Raw genomic sequence first — 16,265 nt, 5'->3', positions numbered from 1 at the left:
ACCCCACTCCACTCTACCCCAATGCACCCCAATCCACACAACCCCATTGCACTCCACTCTACTCTACCCTGATCTGTCCCACTCCTTTCTACCCCAATCAACTCCACTCTACCCCAAAGTAACCAACTCCACTCTACCGCACCGAGGCTACCCCAATATACCCAACTCTACCACACTCTACCCCACTCCATCCTACCCCAATCTACCTCAGTCCACTCTACTCCAATCTACCACACTCCAGTGAACTTCTACTGCATTCCACTACAATCTACCACACTCTACCCCAGTCTACCCACCTCTACCCTAATCAACCTACTCTACCCACTCCACTCTAACCCACATCACCCCACTCCACCCCAATCTACCCACTGCAATCTATCCCACTCCAATCTGCCTCAATCCACCTCACCCCTATCCACCCCACCCCTCACGGGGAACAACCTTTACTACGCAACTTTTAGCACGCAGTGCTATTACAACGCAGACTTTAAAACGAAAACCATTACAACGCATTACACTGGGGGGCGCTCTAGGATAGGGAATAGTTTTAATTTACTATCCAACACCTTCCCTAGTGTCCACGGGGACTGGTGTTGGAATAGTAAATTAAACTATTCACAATCCAGCACCCCCTAGTGTAATGCGTTGTAATGGAATGCGTTTTAAAACTTGCGTTGTTACAGCATGCGTGGTAAAAGCATGCGTTGTAACAACGTACATCCCCCTCACCAACAAACCTCACTCACTTTTAGCCATGCTGAACCTCAGCTCCATTGATGTACAACATGGCTAAAATGCATTGCCTAAGCCAATAGCTCTTGCAAAGGCAAGGCATATTGGCTTTGCCAATGCTTGTTTGATTATATAGCCTCCCAAAAGTCCAATCCAACTTAGTGGAAAGATATTATAGGACAGATTGTATAGTTCCTATCCTAGGGTGGCACAATCTGTGATTTACTAACAGAAGTGGGCTGATGCTGCTGAGCACTGACAGAGTGCAACGTACCCCTAACATGGTCACAAACCAATTCTATAAAGTGCCTCTGCCTCATGTTTTGTCCATCCAAAAACACATTTTTGCCTGTCCTAAACTCTCCTAAGAATAGACACCAACACGTGCCCCATATTACTCTATGATGGGAAAACATTCTATAGATGAGTGATGTGCGAGCTGGTTTTTGGTGGGTCGCAAAAGTTAACGCAATAAATAAAGATTTCTTTAAATTCTGTATGTATCCTATCACATTTGATGTGCTTCTAAGGCAGAGGTCAAATGTAAGGTTATGTCTTCTGCTGATTATTTATTTTTTAACATGGGGACTAGCTTTTATAAACTCCTCTCACTTTGTAGTCGAAGAAAGAAAAGTAAAGTGAAATACGTGACAATCTTGCTGGGGTAAATGAAGTGCAAAAAAAAAGGCTGTAGGATGTTATTTTTTCGTAACAACCAGATGTAAATACCTGTAAGTAAACTGTACACATTCAGCAGTTAGGAAAGAAAAAATTAAGCACATTTGTATGTAATTCGGAAGTGTGATGTAAACAAAGATTTTAATAGCATCATAACACATCAAGACACTTTATTTGATGATGCACAAATAATAACTATCACTAAAACCCAATTTCCACACATTATCATGTGTGTGCAATATAGTTTGTGCAGTAAAACTGTACAACACAAAACAAAGTATTGTCTTCGCCATACTTCACTATCTCTGGGTGATGGAGAGGACCAGGCATTTGATCCTTAAAGCAAACATGGGGCCCGTCGCATTGATAACATCGGGGTACTTAATGTTTCTGTTATCCCACCACCATGAGAAATTTGTGACGCTATGGCTCAAGAATATAATTTCCCAAAATGAGTAAAGAGTGGACACGATTTATGCCGTATTTGTACATATGATTAGGGTCTGCTTCCAGTTCTTGTTCGTTCCCACAGGCATTGCTTCTCTATGTATACGCGGACTAAGATTGCTTTGTCTTACCCTTGTGACTTTTACATGGAATCGGAAAAATTGGTTGATAACACAGATTGTATGATGGTGTTTTATGTTGGCTTTATGTTATTATGGTGTGCTACAGCCAGTGCTTAATTTGTAAAAAAAACTTAGTGCCGGGCCCCTCTACAGGAGGACACTAGAGCTTGCACCATCTGTTGCCCCTGGCAGCACTGACAATGACAGCACCAACACACTTTTAATCATCACACTTCATATTATTACAGGGCCCAAAAGCTATAAGAATGGCTTTGGAGGCAAATAAAAATAATTGGAAATTTAAATTAAAATAATAAACAGAAGTAGTTGTGCTTGTAACTAAATTGGCAGACACCACCACCATGTGGCAGACAGTAATAAGCCCCGGTGCTGGCACTTAAGTGCCGGTGCTGAGCACCGGAAAGCACCGTCTCAAATTAAGCACTGGCTACAGCACGTTTTTTTTATGTTTTACACGGTTGAAATTATTTTCTGTACTTTTATGGGTTGTAACCGAAATAAAGTATTGTGAAATGAAAAACTGTATGTCTGTACCAATTTAGTGACCATTTCAATGGAAGATGTGCTATCTGTAATGACAGTGCTCTACCACACCATGCTTTAGTTACAATTAAAAATCGCCTGTCACATCATTTCCATTAAAGCTAGGTGGTGTAAAGGTTTGTTATACTGTAAAGTGGGTCGTGGTTCTAAAATGTTTGGGAAGCACAGCTCTAGATGTAGTCTGCATTACTACTGGAGCCTACATTTCGGCACACTCAGACTTATGCACATCATGGACTAGGGGTAACAATAGGGAGCTCCGGCAGCAAAGTTGTCACCTGGATTCCCGAATTTTGCAATGAAAGCTCCTCATAGGTCGTCATAAATGTTAGCATAATCCTGCTTGGCTGAGGGAACCAAGAATATTTTACACTTACAAATATTTATTTAAATCGTGACAACCGGCATTTGTAAATGTAGACGTGCACATAAAAATCCTGGAACCTCATTTCTGCCGTTTTGGATAATATTTTATTTTCCAATTAACAGGAAAATTCATTAATACAATATTGCAGCACAAGCATTACATTTGCTGACCAGGGAAAACAGACAAAAAAAATATGAAGAGCATGAAGGAAAATGCACGCAGGATGCCAGCAATCATGGAAAGCTTGAAAAACAAACACTACTTCTTTAAGGAGGCAGCAGCTTCCATATCCCATTACGCCTTTACTGGCAGTTGCTCCCCAGACTCAGTGCCATTTTCTGGGTTGCGTGAGAAGAATTCTAGTATGTTTGTCAGTAAACTGTATTTTTACATTTTTTTTTATTAACTCGACATATTTTCTCTCCTCTAACATTTCTGTTCCTTTTATCCTGATTCATTTCAGCTTTTCTTGTCAGCCAAGATCACCTTCACTGTTTGGGACCCCCATCCCCCGTGTGGCATGAACAGAGCCACAAACTGTGCACATTCAATGCGTGTGGTCCAACTCTCATCGTCATGCTCTGTAAAAGTGGCACAACCGCTGAATGTAATGTCTTACCCAAGTGGGTAGCGGGGCTCGCTCATACTTCCACCGCTTGATTTAACACAAACTGCAACATTTCCACAGAATGCATGCTGTCTTGATGAAACGTCTCAGAGTGGTGAGGGGCCTAATCTACTGAGTTATAGTTCTCAACGCTGTGGTATTTTGTAGTTTTCTTGTGATGGATGCTCCATGATGCTGGCACTCCAACATGGCGTCCTTGCTAAGCATGGGAAACACTTCCTCCCCTCCCTAGCAACCTAATATTTATTCCAGGTAGCAAATTTCATGGGACTGGCACCATGTCAAGGACAGGTAAGCGGCACTCGGAGCACCGAGCCTTCAACCAGTGTCGTCTTAACGCATGGGCACACTGGGCTGTTGCCTGGGGGCCCCACAAGCATAGGGGCCCCATTTTTTAATGTAAAAAAACTGATTTTGTTGGAGATGCCAATAAATAGAAGTTTATTTTAGCGATAATTTACCATTTTATTTCTGTGAGAGGTTGTGTAGGTAGGGCCTAGTGCACTGCTTTGCCCAGGGACCTATTATGCTGCTAAGACGGCTCCGCCTGCACCCCCTAATCGGAGCGGGGGTGAGCGGGCTTACATCTGCTGCCACATTTAAAACATGTGAAACAGTTACCAGAGCAAACCACAGCCACACCACTCTGTTCACTTGGTGGAGTTGTGTGGGCAATAACGAAATTCCCAGTAATCAACTGTAATCAAGAACACTGTAGTAACCACTAACTTTGGGTTCCAGAGTAGGTTCTGCCAGGCATAAAGTGCTTAAATGCCTCGCAGGAGCAGTACGAACCATATAATTACAATACAATACTGTGCATCAGTTCATCAATGTGGACAGAAATTGGCTTGTGAGTTCAAAGTGCTTTCAAAGCATGGATAGTGAGTGCTCCTTTAACATGGGAGACTGCCTTTTTACCATCTTGGCCTTTGAGAGACTTGCAAGCCATTACATGTGGTCATGCCCGGCTACATATCTTAGAGTTCTTCTGGTACAAGAATGAAGCCTATGATCTCCTGAAAGACACGCCACCTATTCTCTGAATGAAAGTCTGGCGATTCTACACAGGTCTCGTTGACATCTTTATTGTGGCAACTAGACTGTTACATTGTCAGAGAGAAGGGGGACCCCACATCAGAATAAGGCAGGTAGATGGGGAAAATACAGATCAGGTCAGGGGGAAAAAATATTTGCCTATAAAATGGAGGGTGGCCTCAATAGAGGTCCAAGTAAATTTATATCAGACTAGAACCGCAAAAGAGATTCTTGAACCAGAAAGTAGAAAATTAGAAATATAAATATTTTATTATTTTTTTCAAGATAGTGCTTTCCAAATCATACACTTGGGTTGGTAGCAGATGATTGATAACTGTTCTACAAACGAAATAACATACTTAAAATATATACAAACATTATGATTGAATCCTCACCATAGCCCACAAGACACACTACATTCTCATACCAGCAAACATACACATGCATACTTCTCACATCAACACTGGTGTATCTAATACATTCATAAATCACTCCGCAGAAATGTTCTAATTAGTGATCAATTGGGAACAGTAGTGATATTTTCCCAAGTGGTTCGTTCGGTCTTCAGATGGTAAAAACGCCAACGCGCGTTTCGGTGTAACGCCCCAGCCGGGGCTACACCTTCATCAGGGCAGGAGTAGATAGGGGGCACAGGGAGGAAAAACGTCTGAAAAACAGAGTAAGTATATACATTTTACAAGTCAAGAATCATCTAGTGCGGTAGCAGACAGGCTTGAATTAATAACTGAACATTTATGCCTCACTGCCGGCATGTTGTTGTCTTATCACCCCGTGAGCTTTTTCCTATTGTTTTTTTTTTTTTTTATACCTTTATTTGACATTTTAACCAAGTACAAACACGGGCCTACAACCCCCAGGGCCGGCCGCTAAGCAGTAGCAACACAATAAAACAATCAAAACCAAGACTCAGCATCCCAGGGAGCAGATTCGCCACGTCCAATATACGTACTGGTTGTAAACATATCAAGTTGGTAACAGGATAAAAAGGTTCCATTTTATAATATAAGATAGAAGGATCATGTGCCATACAATATCTCAAGTTGCGAAAAAATGGGGGGGGGGGGCGAAATAGCATATGTCCACAGTTAAATCATCTTCGTGTAAGTCAGCGGCGTTAAAACATATTATTAATGGTAAGCGAGCGTACAAATACAGTTCACGCCAGCTGAATGCCCACCCTGTAGCACTGAAACATCGCGAGAATTGAGGCACATATGAAACAGCAGAAATGGCCATAAAATTGAACCCATTACACTGACCCGGAAAGGAAGAAAAGAAAAGGGCAAAGAAAGATAAGAAGAAAAAAGGCCATAGAAATAAAACGAAAACAAAACACCCATCCCCCAACCCCCCACCCTGCACCCCTGCAGATGACTACGGCCTACCCCCCAGCAGCGTGCCTGTCGCCCAAGAACTGAGACCCGAAATATAGAAAGACCCAGAGAAAGACAGAAAGAAATTAAACCCCACCCAAAGAGGGGAAATGGAGGAAAGCTATCTTCTACGTGCTCCCGGTCTCCCCCCCGCCCTAACAAAGGGGTCCCCCCGAAACTGTCACATCTGAATAGTCCAAACTGAGAAAACATTCCGGGGGGAACCACCAGCCCTGCCCCGGACTCCATTAAGCTAATGAAGCTGTCCCGTTACCGATAAGACTACAATGAACAACCCAAACAACAGTCTCAGCCCTGGCCCCGTCGATCGAATTCGCCGAGTCCCTCAGACGAATAAAGCCCCATCATCAAAATGTCAAAAGATACATAGAAGTGGTCGGAACATAGTTCAGTAGATGGAAGAAGAACAGTAGATCCCAAAGTAAGCAGCTGGTACCGACGATGTCCCTCCCCGTCTCCGAAGCCAGGCCTTATCACATCAGCCATCTTGATATACTGACTGGGGAGGGGGTTCGACACAATCCAAAACAGTGCACAGTACCAATTAAAAGGTTCCAGGATAGGGACAGCAGTTGAATGTTCCGACAGCTGCAAAAACGGGGATTCCAAAAAATTAGTTAAGTCACCGATCACAGCCCATTCAAGTAGATCCACTTCTGTAGGGGCAGGCACAGCTTCCAGCACTGGGTCTAATTGTGCCACTGGGGCGTCGATCAAGAGGCAAGCTGGCTGCCGGGTCTCGGGCATAGAGTCAGGATCCGGTCTTAGTCCTTTAAGTCCATCTGCCGCCGACAACAGGCCGCAGGTCTGAGCTGCCACAGTCGCCTGAAGTGCCTCTAGGGCCGCCAGCACCTCCCGCAATGACGGGCCCCTTTGGGCCTGCTCCGCCTGGTTCCATATTTCCTCAGGCATAATGGTCCCCACGGAGAGGCGCCTTCTCCGGGGTGAGAGCAGCAGGAGCAGGACTGTGCGGTGAGGGACCAACCGTCAGTATGCATTAGTACGCGACGAGACTCCAACCCAAGGTGCGCCGGCGATGCAAGTGGCCTCCCGGTCAGGGACCCCCGCGACACCGCACCGTGCGTCACTCGTCTCCTCACCTCCAACACAACACCAGGCTGCAGATGATAGCAAAGCAATCCAAAAATTTCCGAAAGTTCCAGAGACCGGACCCTGCCGCCCTCAACAGTCCGCTGTTGTTCAACTCCGACCCGGCTAAGCCAGCACTCGAGACCCAGGCTTCCAGACTGGGTTAGGCCACAAATCGGTCCTCGACGTTACTCAGCTCCACAATGTCAGAAAAACCCCGGGATCACACCATCGGAGTGCGGATTAGTTCACACACACAGATCCGGGGCAGGAAATCAGGATAAGTGACAGGATCTTGGAGCGCAAGACGGAGGTCAGCGGAGCCGGGAGACTATGCGGCCATCTTGCTTGCTGTCGTAGCTCCTCCTTCCTTTTTCCTATTGTTGAAGTTCTTTCTCCCACGTACGTCGGACCGAGGAATGTTTATAGTATTACCATGCATATGTCCAGAGGTGTTTTACCTTGTTCCCTGGGTCCGTTAGGATTATAAGATGTTATAATCAAACTGCCCATTCTGGCCTATGGGAACAGGTAGCCTTGCAATAGTGAAACATGAAATTGGCTGTAATTCACTATCAGGACATGCCATACACATCAGGGCATGTTCTACCTTTTACATACAATGTACCCTGCCCATAGGGATGACTAACATGTAGAAAAGGGAATGTTTAGGGACTGGCAAGAGGCTGCACTTGTCAAGTCGACATAGCAGTCTCAGACTGCACACAGGTTCTGCAATGGCAGGCCTGAGCCACATTTTACAAGCGGCTTCTTTCGGTGGCGCAAACAGTGGTGCAAGCCCACCAGCAGCATTTATTCTACAGTCCCTGGGCACACATGGTACACTGTACTAGGGTCTGATAAGTAAATCAAATACGACAATCATGGATCACTAATCCATTACAACAATTTACAATAGGGAACACTTGCACTTTGGCACTGAATAGCAGTGGCAAAGTGCCCAAAGCATCTTGACCAGCAAAAACATAGGAGGCAACAGCAAAAAAATGGAAGGGAGACCCACGCCAATGGTGCCAGGTCTAACACATTACAATAGCCTGCACACAACTTTGCTGTTCAATGGGTTTGCCAAGATCTTTCTGAATCCTGCTACTCGGTGGGGTACTTTACAAATGAATGGGAATATTAGAAATCCAGGAGACAGGCGTAAGAAGCTGCGATCCTCCTTGTGAAGATACCAGCGTAGGTTCTGGGTGGGAGGACTGACTTGATGGAGGATTATCAAACTTAGCAAAAAAGGTTTGAAACATTGTGTCATTGCGTAATTTTTTTTTATAATGAGTGAATAGGCTTAACATAGACTCTTAAGGTGGTTGCCTGTTTTTTTCCTCTCTCTTATATAGGAATGTTCTGTGTCAACGCAATGCTGTGTAACAAAATTTCACAATGCCCTCTGAGAACAAAGCTGAGTTCTAGGCTATTTTATTTTCTGCCAACTTGGAGCCAATTGGAGAGTTGTTCTTTAAACCCATGAAGGGCTACCTTCATGCCTGTGAAGGGTGTTGCAGCCTGCATCATTACTTCAGTATTGGGTTGTGACTACGGATATAAGAGAGAGCGAGAACAAGAGTGCGTGCGCATGTGTACGTTTCAGTGCACCAAGCCTGTCTGTCCCATGGCACAGAGTCTGGATAACTGTTGCACTAGGTTCTCTGGATGCTGGCAGAACTCTTGGAACTGTGCAAAAGGACAAATGTCATCATGATTTTGAATGACACCGAGGGATAACATGTGCGGCTGATCTATGTACTGTTGATATGGTTAAACTGTTCTTTAGGGTCAAACTTAGACCCATTGGGAGTAGAACGCACCTTATAAAAAACAAAGCAACTTAAGTTTTATCAATAGTCTAAAGGACCCACCAGTTACCAGATGAAAGTGAGCATTTTAGTCATAAAACCTTGGTAATGTAAAAAATACCCGCAGATCTTAAACCCCTACTGCAAGACCATCACTAGACAAAAACACAACGACAGAAGATAAAATGCAGACCCATCAAGCCTTCGCAGGGGTCTGCGGAATATTTATTTTCAGTCTTCATGTAGAATGAAAACTTAACTATAATAGGCAGGGTTCTCTGCTAACTAATTTCCACCTTTCTGAAATCCATTGCCAAGAATGCTTTCTTTCCCTAAATCTGACCTGGAAGTGGTTTGTGGTCCCTGTATCAACTAAATATGCTGGTGGAAGGGAAGCAGAACAAAACGCTCCGGGCTCTTGTCTTTCTTGTGCGGCAGCACAAGGATAACTTGATCCAGAAAATTCCTTCAGGAATACTCCTGAGTACCGTCTTCCCCGGACAGAGCATCTGGTGCATCAAAAATGTGATTGTCCTCTTTGTCTGTACACGGGTTCTCCCTGTTTTTCCCAGGAGGTACATTGGAATTGAAGTGAGACTTGGCAATCCATCTTTTCCTGTATCAGTATGTATGTATTTTATTGCTTGTTAAGCGCAACTGTCACCCAAAGGGCATCCTGGCGCTGAGACCGATCCAGAACCATCTATTACATGAACTACACTACCCTTGGAAACAAATGGGTTTTTAAGTCCCTTTTAAAAGTAAGCAAGTCAAGGCTACTCCTCAATGTCAGAGGAAGAGTATTCCACAACTTGGCGGCCGTGAAACTAAAGGCACGTCTGCCCATCCTCACTCTATGTATCCTGGGGACCCTAACCAGGAACGCCGAGGAGGATCTCAGAGGTCTAGTGGCCTGATACCAAGAAAAGAGACTCTGGAGGGGTAGTGGTCCTAGTCCATGCAGGGCCCTGAAGACAAGGCACGAAGCCTTGAATGCAATTCTCTGCTGGACCGGAAGCCAATGAAGATCGGCCAGAGCTGCCGATGAAGAAGAGGAACGCGGGCGAGACAAGGCTAATTTAGCGGCCATATTTTGAATCCTTTGGAGTTTGAGGACCAGGATCTTCGGGGCTCCCAGAAGTAGTGCGTTACAGTAGTCTAACCTACTGAGGATGGAACTACGCACTACCTCTGCTCTGGAGCCCCGGGGAAGAAGTGGCAAGATTTTCCGAAGTGCACGAAGCAGGCCCATGCATGTCGCTACTGTCCTATTTACGGAAGCATCCAGCTGCAAGTTGGGTTCGAACAGAACTCCCAAATTGCGAGCCGATTCTGCCGCCTCCACCGAACCCGGGATAAAAGATGGCCAAAAGTCGACCGGTAGTGTACGGGAAATTCGGTCCGAGGAGCAGTAGAGTACCTCCGTTTTCGACCCATTAAACTGCAATGAGTTAGCTCGCAGCCATACTGCTGTTGCCAACATGCAGCGGTGAAAGGAGTCCCTTGAGATTGTCTCCGATCCCTCAAAGGAAAAAAGCAACTGAGTATCATCGGCATAGTTGATGACTGATATGCCGAATGACTTTATCAGTGCTACCAAGGGACGGAGATATATGTTAAATAGGATTGGGCTAATCGCCGATCCTTGAGGGACTCCTTGATTCACCTGCCGAGTGGCTGATCAAAAAGGTGGTAGTGCCACAGCTTGTTGCCTATTATCCAAATAGGAAGTTAGCCAATCCAAGGCCAGACCACTCACTCCCGCACTCCGAAGACGGCCTAGTAGTACTTTATGGTTCACCGTGTCGAACGCGGCCAACATGTCAAGTAGCACTAAAAATGCAGACTTGCCTCTGTCGACCCGAGTTCGTAACTCATCCAACACGGTGACCAAGGCAGTCTCGGTGCCGTGAGCCGGTCTGAAGCCAAATTGAACAGCGTCCAGGCAGAGATTAGTTTCCAGGAAGTTGGATAAGGCCCTTGTCACCCATCTCTCAAGAATTTTTATCGCGAATGGTAGTAGCGAAATCGGCCTATAATTGGCCGAACAGAGAGGACCATACTTTGATCTTCTTACGAGCATCCTCACTGGAGCATATCTTTTCACATAGGTCTTTTCTAAGATGGGAAAATCTGTGCATTGGAGAAAAAAAAAGATTAAATGTCTGTTAGACCTGTCTGCCCTTTGAGTAGCCCTTCTGTTAATTATTTATTTTGTCCCCTTTTTGCCCCTCAAAACCTTTTCAATCTTTTTGTGTCCACTGGATTTTTGTGGTGTTGGCAGGGGTTAGATGCTCTTTTGCCCTCATAGTTTTTACCTGAGGCCTAGGTGCCTTTTCTGACTAGAAAGTATGGGACCCACAAAATGGTCGCCCTTAACTGCCATAACGGTCATCCCTAGACAGGACCCATAGACTAGAATAGGGACCTTCCAGAACCTTCTGGACCTTCTGAGGCCAGCCTATAAAAGGTCAGCTGCGGAGCAGCCATTTTGTCTTACCAGAGAGTCAGCTGGAGTACAGGCTGTAGCACAAGGTGGGGGTAGGATATCCAGAGGGTTGATCTCCCAGTGTAGGGACGCTTCCTTACTGCTTCACCACCCCTCTCCCCTTGTAGTTACTGACTTGACCCTGCCACGAGGTATTCCTGGAGACCCTGGGCGCCTGACCGATCCATATCCTAGTCGAAATGGTTAGGAGTGGTTGAGGGTGACTGGACTACTGAGGAGCTCAGTCCATTGCCCAGTAGGGAAGCCCTCGCTAAGATTCTGGAAGTGTGATACCAGGAAGAAGGAAAGTTTGAGACTGAGGAGTTAATTCCTGAGACCTTCCCTTTTCGGACCTCCACGTGAGCTGGGTAATTGATTGCCCCCCCCCCCCCTTTTCCAACCTTCCAACCGGACCCCCCCTGTACCTGTGATAACGGGCTGCCGTAGTAAGAGTAGCAGCACACCAGGAGGGAAGGTAGGGTCCGAGTGTCTGGGACAGGGCTCACAGGTGAAGTGGCCGTGTGGAGAAGGCAGCCTTATTCTTCCTTGGGCCGGCGAGGACGATCGGAGGCTTGTGAGGGAAATCCTCTCTCCAATCTGCGCAGGCCCGGTAGAGTGAACACTGGCCTAGGAGCGAGGGCGGAGCAAAGGAAGAAGTATTGCCGCAGCTGAGCGGGCTCGGTCTTGGAGCCGCTAATCCCTCGCGCCTGCTCAGTCGGGCCGTTTCCCTCAGAAAAGGCGGAGTCAGCGTCCAACGAGGAAGCGGGCGTGAGGCGAGCATCGGCCCCCTTCAGCCCGCGTGGCCCTCTTCACCCCGCGCCAGCTCTGTCCTCGAGCGGCTGGTTTGGCGGGTGAGGCGGGTGAGGTGAGAATCGGCCCCCTTCAGCCCGTGTGGCTCTCTTCACCCCGCGCCAGCTCTGTCCTCAAGCGTCTGGTCTGGTGGGTGAGGCGAGACGAACAGACGGCAGACACTGACAGAGACCACTGGTGTGGTCTTTCCCTCCCCCGGCGTTCCGAGACTATGGCCCGAGGGCCCACCTCTAAAAAGTAAGGAGTGTGTGTTGGGGGAAATCTAAAGATCAGAGTACTACCGACCAAGGGGCTGAGGATCGGTTTCTTTCTATGGGTCTAAGTAAGAGTGGCTAATTTAAGCCAGAAGCCTTCAAGACTTCCACTAGTGACCTGATCACCCTAATGAAGATATTGGAAACTGATTATTGATGTGTTGGTAAATAATCCTCTTTGTTCAGGATTAGAGGAGAGCTTTCATGGAACAGTGAGGGGGTTAGTAGCCATTGTTCTTTGGTGCTGCAGGGGAATAGTCAGTAGTCCCCACTCGTGGAAACCAAAGGTTACCTGAATTCACAAAGTGAACCACTGATACTCACTTAGAGACCTTGTATTGAACTCTTTTGCTTGTAAATTGAGTAGTGATGATTTCTCTTCTGTAAACACTGTTTAGTGCTGATTTCTTTGATGCAGAGTTAAACTTATGTACTGTGACTAAAGAGAGATAAGTATCTACGGAGATTTAAAGAAAACTTTTATAAAACAGCTCATATTTTTCTAACAATGGTGTAGTGTCCTTATTTTTGAGTGGTTGGATGTTTAGTTACTGATGGGTGTGACGCAAACTTAGCACATGTTCCTTGGAATTAGGCCTTCTCACTTAGGGCCAAGCTACCTTATGTGACTTGGGGTTCCCTAGGTCCAACAATGTCTGTTTCCACCGTTGGAAAAAAAAGATACTTTGTCAGCCGTTCTTTTCAAAGGTAGGTGTAAGAATCAATCAGGATGTGATTCACTGGGATTAAGTCAATCAGTGTGTGAATCGCAAGCGTTCCTGGTTAAGTTAGCGGAAGTACATTGTTGGGTGAAAAGCTTCCATGGCACCCAGCCAATTAGCATGCTTCATTTGGTAGTGGTTTGTGTGTTTCCCTGAAGAAACCATTGTTTTCAGACCTTTTTCATCGCAGATAACATTCTGTTTATTCAGTTTTTAAATCTCTGTGCTGTGTGCCCCACCTGTCCCTGGCTCCTAGTTCTGCCTGCGAGCCTCATTAGGAAGCACAACTTTGTCCAGAAGACACAGAACCTTTCGAACAACTGACCCTTTGCAGATTTCCATTACTAGTTCGTCGCCCAAAGAGTAAACCATGTCCTTCCCCCGCTTCTTCCTTTCAGTAAATTGTATGAACTTGACTTATCTTGAACACCCCATCTTTTCGTTTATGTGCATTCTACAGTCTTTATGCACTGATAAGCATAGCAGAGGAGCTATTTTTGCGACCCAAAAGGAGCATTATAAATCCAGATTGTTACATTGTTACAGAGGCAGCGCTACGCAGGGACAAATTCCTCCTATTGGGAGATTTGAATTTGCATCTGAATAGCCCAGAGGATAAAGGAGCGGAGGAGTTCTGCAGGGACATTCAAGCCCTTCAGCTTGAACTCAAGCTCTCAAGTCCCACACATCGTCAAGGACATCTTTTGGACCCGGTCTTTGCTAACTGGGGAGGGGTTGAGGTCTCCACAGTCGAGCCGATCCCCTGGACTGACCATTTTTTGGTGGTATTCTCCATAAATAGCACCAAAGCCATAAAACATAGTCAGGCACCCCTGAATTATTTAAGGAGGAAGTGGGCAAAATTCTCCGTGGAGGATTTTAATGAAGCACTGACAAGGGAAGGCCAGCCAGGAGGTGAGGATATAGAATTGGCGGTTTTTAACTTGAATAGGCGCATTACAGAGGCGTAGATCAGACCGCTCCACTTTGCCGAACATCCGCGTGCGGCCGCAAGAAAAGATCAGCCCCATGGTTTAGTGGAGAGCTACGGCGGACAAAGGCGGAATGTAAGCGAGCTGAAAGAGCATGGAGGGTGACTTATGACCCTCAGGCCAGGGAACTGTTTTTGGAAAAAAGGCGGCTTCATCATAGGCTGATTAAAAAGTCGAAGGCGGCCTTTTATGCAGGGCAAATTTTAGGGGCAAAAAATTCGGCTAAAGAGCTCTTCTGCGTTTACAAGTCTTTGACTACTATAGACTCGTCTGCAGACCCAGAGAGTTGTTTGACGGAAACATGCGATCGCATCGCCGACTACTTCTCCACTAAAGTCGAGAAAATCTACTCGACTTTCCCTAACCCTCCCCCCACAGGGGTTGAGTTTGAGGTAATATCAGAGGGCACGGAGATTTCGGGGCTCCTCACAAGTTTTAGCACTCCCCCTCCTGAAGAGCTAGTCAGGGTATGTCTCTCAGTAAAATCTGGCTCCCCTTTGGACCCGGTGTCCCCCAAACGGTTGGGAGATAGCTTGGAAGTCCTGGAGCCCTATATAAGGCATGTCCTGGAAACCTCCTTTAAGTCTGGCATGTTACCCAAGGGGTGGAAACAGGCAGTGGTGCTCCCTCTCCGGAAGAAATCTCACATTGGTTTTGAGGTGTTAGAAAATCTGAGGCCCATCTCTCTCCTGCCTTTTCTGTCCAAAGTGGCTGAGAAGGTGGTAAACACCCAAATTATGGAACATGTGGAGGAGGTGGGATTGCTCCACGCCACGCAGTTCGGCTTCAGACCGCGCCACTCCACAGAGTCCGCCCTTCTTATGGCAACAGAACATCTGAGACAGGGTGTAGATGAGGGGCAAACTATGGCCTTGATCCTGCTAGACCTCAGTGCGGCGTTCGACACTGTAGCACATTCCACCTTGCTACAGTGTCTGAACAGAGGTGGCATCGCTAACACTGCACTGAGGTGGATCCAGGCCTTCCTAACGGGAAGAAGCTTCCAAGTGAGGCAGGGCGACTGCTACTCCAAAGGGGTACTTTTGGGCCAGGGAGTGCCCCAGGGCTCGTCCCTGAGCCCGACCCTTTTTAATTTGTATGTAGCGCCTGTTGCCTCTATTGTGGAGAGTCATGGCCTCCAAATGGTATCCTATGCCGATGATACACAACTGGTCATCTCCCTGTCGCATGCGCCCTGTCTTGCTGCAGATGGCTTCCGATCGTGCATGAAAGATCTTGCCGATTGGATGGCCATGAATTGTTTGAAACTCAACGGCAGCAAGACAGAGGTGCTGGTGGTAGGGAGAGCCCAGTCTGCCTGGTCGTCGGCTTGGTGGCCATCCTGTTTAGGACCGACTCCCACCCCCTGTCAGGAGGCTAAAAACCTAGGAGTATGGTTTGACGCGGGTCTTACTTTTGGGCCCCAGATCAACCGTGTGGTTGGCGTGTGTTTTGGGGTCCTGAAAAGGCTGAGGAAAGTCCTTGACCTACTGCCACTGGAAGCTCGTCAAACCCTGGTACACGCATTGGTGACCGCAAGGCTGGACTATGCGAACCTGCTGTACCTGGGGGCACCGGGGAAAAGTGTTGGTCGCCTTCAAGTGCTGCAAAATGCGGCAGCACGTTTCATCCTCAGGCTGCCCAAAAGGGCGCCCTCGAAGGTGGCCCTGCAGAAGTTACATTGGCTCCCTGTGAAGAGCAGAGTCGAGTACAAGGCCCTTTGCACCTGTCATCGGATCCGGAATGGCAGGGCACCTCGACCACTGCAGAGATTGATTGAAGCCTATGAACCTGCCCGAGCGCTCAGATCTGCGGGTGGGGGACTGCTGAGGATCCCCAAGGTGAAGAAAGCTCGCATGGGAGGCAGATCCTTTAGGTATTTAGCGGCAAACTACTGGAACAAACTCCCTGTAGACCTACGCTTGGAACCAGTAGAAACGAGGTTTCGAGCTAAATTAAAAACCTACCTTTTTGTCAGATAATGGCCTGCCTGGCAGCTATATTTCCCAGTTTTCCGCCTCTCTCATCGTCAGCGCGGGGACACGCCGGTGTGCGTAACTCAGCGCTCTATAAATGCCCCTATTATTATTATTATTATT

Source organism: Lissotriton helveticus, chromosome 9, assembly GCF_964261635.1.
Source record: "Lissotriton helveticus chromosome 9, aLisHel1.1, whole genome shotgun sequence".
Taxonomy (NCBI): Eukaryota; Metazoa; Chordata; class Amphibia; order Caudata; family Salamandridae; genus Lissotriton; species Lissotriton helveticus.
This window is presented reverse-complemented; position numbering follows the sequence as displayed.